Here is a 5,957-nt window from a genome sequence, read left to right as displayed (position 1 = left end):
TAAAAATATTAAAATCAAAACAATCTGAAATATCAAGCGTGGCGGTTTTTTCACTTTATAACCCAATTTAAGATATAAAAGCTTTATACTATGTCTAAAATAGAAAGAAAATACGAATAAAATTTGTAAATAATGTTAGAACAGTGTAAAAAAATAACATTTTATTGATATTTTTTATTAAAAACATCACTTTTTAGCGACAGACCTCGAAAAATTGGTGTTCCGCGCATAGAACACTGATAATGCCGCGTTCAATTATGAAGTTGGTGTAAGGTCTTAGTTCTCAATTATTATACTTTCAAAATAATACAACTTCTCTTTGTTTTATATCCTATTATTATATAAATTGTGAGGTTTATAGTTAAAACATAGCTAAACACTAGTTTCTAATATTATGTATGATTCGAATAGGTCCTGGGATGGTTTTATGTCATTTTATTTTTAAAGTGATTGAGAATCTAATTCAAAACTTAACAGTGGTTCAGAAGGGGTTAATATAAGCAGCATTGAAAAGCATTTTTCCAGATAAGCCTCCTAATTTGATTTTTATGAAAAAAATGAAAAAAAAATTTTTGACAATATCTCTTTAATTTTTTTTTGTCAATAAGATAACGGAAAAAAATTAAGGATTATTACTTATAAACAAAAAATCAAGAAAACTGCTGTTGTAAAAAACCATTCAGTATAATATGGGCTTTCTTTTAAGATATTGAAATAATGTGATAACATTAAATCTTGCATGAGAGATAGTTTTTTAGCAATTCTTTATTGCACTAAATATTATATGTCAAAATTGACAGAGTTGTCAAATTATGAAGGATTGAGTTAAGATTAAATTATATTTTAATTTTCTCACACAAAATATGTACTTAGACAAGAGAATTGCAATTACCATTAAAGTATTTATCTTTAATCCCTTTTTATTTTCAGTGCATTTGAAAAAGAAGTTGTTAATTCTGCAATCAGCTGTTATGTCAAATGAAGTTTGAAATGTTTTTTTTTTTGTCATAAAAATCTTTGAAAAAATGAAAATTTTTATCAATTTAAATTTTTTAAATAACTAAATTCTATATTTAAAGTTCAAAAGCTTTATTTTCAACATCTATAAAGGTAAAAAAATATGATTACTGTTATGATCATGAAGAAATATCAAATATTATGTCAAACATTTTTTCTATATTTTTTTTAGGTTCAAATTTTTTTTTTATAGAATATATCCCTGTTATACAAAATTTATAATAGAGACATAAAACTGTAGACGTTTATATCATGTGTAGGTTCTGTAAATTTTTTTTTATTTTACTTCCCTAAAATGAGAAAATTATGTTTTAAAAAACGTCTTTTAGCACAATAAGTCTATAACCAAAGTGAAAATATTTAAAATCTATCTGCTATATATCTAATAAAGAAAACTGAATAGAAATTGCCCTGATAATTAGCTGTTTTATTAGTGTACACTGTACAGTCTCTATAACCTGGATTTTTAATTTTCATCCTAAATCAAGAAAATTATTTGTTAAACAACGCTTACTTAAGCACCATATTTTTATAGGAATATTGGTGCTAAAAAGAAAATCTATTAATTTTTCTATAAAAAAAATATAGGATTGCAAAAATGTAAGTTGTCAATGTTATTGTATTAAGCTAAAGCTTCTACATGGATGCTACAAGAACGATATTGGCTTCCCATACCCTTTAAGTTCAACTCTTAGAATGATTCTAGGCAATTTTTTTTGTCCCCTTTGTTGATGGTTAAATGTTAATTTTAACAAAATATGATACAATTGAAATATCTTAAGATTTCCATTTAATATTTTTAGAAAATTCGTACTTTATTAAAGTCGCACCCTCACTAGCCTTAAGTGTTTTTTTACCTGCTAGATACTCTCTATCTAGGAAAGGGTTAGATATAGATACTATATATTTTCAATACAAGATAAAGAAATTTTTATCCTGTCGGTCATCCATAAACTTTCATCTCTAGGCGAGTAAAGTAATAGATTTATTACCCTAAATGTTCACTCAGGCTCTATTATGTAGGAAAGGTTTATCACTGTTTTGGGGAAGTGTATCTACAATCATCCTCCCAAAAGAAATAAGCAATGAAAAAAAAGAAATAAATTGTGGTGTCAACTGACAATACCCCCCCTCCCCTTTAAAGTGTGTTACCTTTTTTATGTTTTATTATTATTTGGCTACAACTTGGTCAAAAATGCTCACAAATCAGACCTTTTTCAACCAAAGAGACTCAAATGGTTCCTTTACAAGCCCAATCAATCAGTTTTAAGATATCTTTATATTTCAAGAAAAAATTATGAAAATACTAACAAACAGCAAATTTGGGTGTTACCTTTTATATGCACAGATACCATAAAATCAACAGAAAAAATACTTATTTTTACTTTTCTGTCATTTTTAAAGTTTGATTCTGTTAAATTGGCTATTTTTGAAGGGGTTTATGCATTGAAATATACTGAAACATAATATTGGGCAGAAATTAATGTATTTCAAAGAAAGAAAATTTTGAAAATAAGAAATTCGACCTCTATTACTTCAGAGGACAGCTGCCAACCTCCAGTTGACAGGATATAGTTAAATACTTGTTAGCAATAATAATTAGCCCAAAAAGTAAAACAAATATTTTTTTTTAATATGGTAAAAAAATGATAAGCTAAATCTTAATTTTGGAGATGATGATCTGAAGGACGCTCTTACTGGTGGTGATGATGACCAAGATGGTATCCAAGTACATGAGCATTATGACAACTCATCTATTGAACTATGGTTCAATTTTTGTATTTGTAGCAGCCTCCAATTTAAAGTTGTAACAAGAAATATAACCATCTTTTAAAAACTACTATATTTACCTTATGAATTGGAGAATTTAAAAACCAAGATTGTATGTTTTGGAATTTCTCTTGATTGGAGAATGCTACAAATACAAAAATCGGACCATAGTTTAATATATAAATTGTCATAATGCTCATGTATTTGGATACCATCTGGGTCATCATCACCAACAGCAAGAGCGTCTTTAAGATCATCATTCCCAAAATTAAGATTTAGATTATCATTTTTTTACCATATTAAAAAAATTTTGTTTTACTTTTTGGGCTAATTATTATTGCTAACAAGTATTTAACTACATCCTTTCAACTGGAGGTTGTCAGCTGTCCTCTAAAGTGATAAAGGTCGAATTTCTTATTTTCCAAAATTTCTTTCTTTGAAATACATTAATTTCTACCCAATATTATGTTTCAGTATAATCAATGCATAAATCCCTTCAAGAATAGCCAATTTAACAGAATCAAACTTTAAAAAAGACAGAAAAGTAAAATTAAGTATTTTTTCTGTTGATTTTATGGTATCTGTGCATATAAAAGGTAACACCCAAATTTGCCGTTTTTTAGTATTTTCATCAATTTTCCTTGAAATATAAAGATATCTTAAAACTGATTGATTGGGCTTGTAAAGGAACCATTTGATGTTCCCTTAATCATTATTTAACAAGGATGATAACATCCATAAAAGCGAAGCACTGAAACGATAGGACAAACGGACATGAACTCTTGTATAGTGTAAGAACTGAATAATCAGAATATAAATGTACAAGAGTCGAAGCAAAATTGTAAGTAAATTTGTTGAAAAACTGCCTAATACAAGATAATGATTGTGACCGACCCTAATTATAGAAAAGCTTCGCTTTTAAAAACAATTAGATATATTAATTTATTTTCACCAATATTGTTATTTTGCAACCGTATAAGAAAGAGAAAAATTCCTAATCTTGGATATTTTCTATGCTTTATTGTCATTGTATAAGAGCATAATAGTGTGTTTCAACCAAATATCATTTACAATTCAATGGAAAAATAGTCTATTGAGTTTTTTAGGGTTGTGAAAAAAAATGTAGTAATCTTTAAAGTTGAACATCTTTTTATAAGAATTTTTCAGGGATCTATAGGGATAAGACAATGGATGATAAATTGATAATAGTGATAATGACGAAAAGTTTGAACAATTCAAGATTAGAACCTAAATTCAATAATAGTACTCAAAGTTTTGAACCAACCAATATGATAAACTTTGGATACATGCGGTGAAATTTACAGTTCAATGTCTCCTCCCTCCCTTTGAGATATCGATTGGGAAATTCCTCCTTTTTTACGGTACAAGCCTACAAAAAGACGCAGATTTTTGTTAAAAAATATAGTTTCCATTCAAAGAGAGATTTCATTTATCCATTTTTCTATTCTTTCACTTTCTCAATATGCTGCTCTTATTAAGAAGCGAAGCTACTTTACAAATCACTTTGTCCGTCAGTCAACCTGTCACGCTATAAGTTAAAGAAATACGATTTTCTCAGCTGCTGCATTTAGCATAAACTGATGATTTTAAAAAATATTTCTTTTCATAAAGCGTTCAGAATACAACTTGTACCCTTACATAAAAGAAAGGCGTTGTCTGTTTGCTTGTCTGTGTTTAGCGAAGAGTCTAGCTAACCGCCGAACCGATATGGTTCTCCTTTTTTTGGAGAGTACCGCTACCTTCCCAAGATAAATCGTATTTAGAAAAAATGCCTGCCAAGCCCCAAAAATGTTTGTCTTTTCTTTCTCTCTTTAAATCTAAAATTGAAAATTTAATTGTTCGACCTCCCCCCTCCCCCTTCCTCCTCCAAATCCGCCGCTAGTTTTTATTTTCATCATTTCTATTTTATATTTACATCCTGTTTTTTTTTATGGCCACTGAATATCTGCGTCATAACTCATTTTGCCGGTTTGTTAATCTTTTTGTGTGCTTCGCTTCTAATGCGTCCTTATTTTCTCTTTAACATATTTGGTATCCGTACATTTTGCTTTATTCAAAGATAAAATAGCTTAAAACAACCACCCCAAGATTCAAATTTAACAATAAGTAGCCCATAAACACCCCCAAGATGTATCATGTGAAGATTCACTAAAATGTGTCAGCGGAACTGGTGCTTTCTTCAGAGTGAATACAATAGACGTAATATATCTAGGTGGTCCATTTGACCCATTTCTCGTCAAGCTAGATTTTTTTTTGCAGATTTAGACAGTATGTCTCTATGTTATCTCTAATGTCCATATCAGGCACTTTAATTTAACCCTCCTCCCTTTTTTTATATAGTAATTGAAATAATGGGGGCAAGATTTTTCTAGGAGCCCTAACCCTGCATGACCTATGCATATGATGCCGTAACCTTGTGGGGCTACCAACTACCCAGTATAACCTAACGTAACCTGACCAAAAGTAAAAAAAACTAACTAAAACTAATTTTCACTATTATTTAATTTTTTTCAAACATTGCGAGGAGAGGTTCAATGCTCAAACAGGTAATTTGAGGGACTAACTAATAAACTTTATTTAATTGGATGTTTAAGCTGGAATGTAAGAACGCTCAAAAGATATATAATGTTTAAGTAAACAATGAAAAAGTCTTTATATTGAAATAGTGCCAAAATTACCAGGGATCTTAAGGTATAAGACACTGTTTCGGTACAACGGCATTTGGCTGGCCGTTTACCAGATCTTTACGTACAAATGTACGAAACCTGCTACTTCCCACAAGAATCAAAACCAGCATAGTTACTAATACAATTTATTGTATGAAAACGGTCATGCTGAAATAAAAAATAACAAAATTAACAATCAAATATTAAAATGTTAAATACATTATAAGAAATAAGTCTTGTAAAAGAAAATAAGTCTTTTTTATTTGGAACAATTGTCTATTCCTTATAAAAGGTTGCGTGACTTCAAAATTATATTACAAAATGTATAAAAGAAGCTAGGGTTATTTTTTGCTTAAAATTAATCAAAACTAAATGCGAGTTTGAAATTCATAAATAAAATCATCATAGACTACTATTAAAATATTCTGGTACAAAAATGAATTAATTACTTGGTCTAATTTTAATGAAAATGAGAAGATTAAT

The sequence above is a fragment of the Acartia tonsa genome, chromosome 13, assembly GCF_053477335.1.
Source record: "Acartia tonsa isolate MP-2025a chromosome 13, ASM5347733v1, whole genome shotgun sequence".
In the NCBI taxonomy this organism is placed as follows: domain Eukaryota; kingdom Metazoa; phylum Arthropoda; class Copepoda; order Calanoida; family Acartiidae; genus Acartia; species Acartia tonsa.
This window is presented reverse-complemented; position numbering follows the sequence as displayed.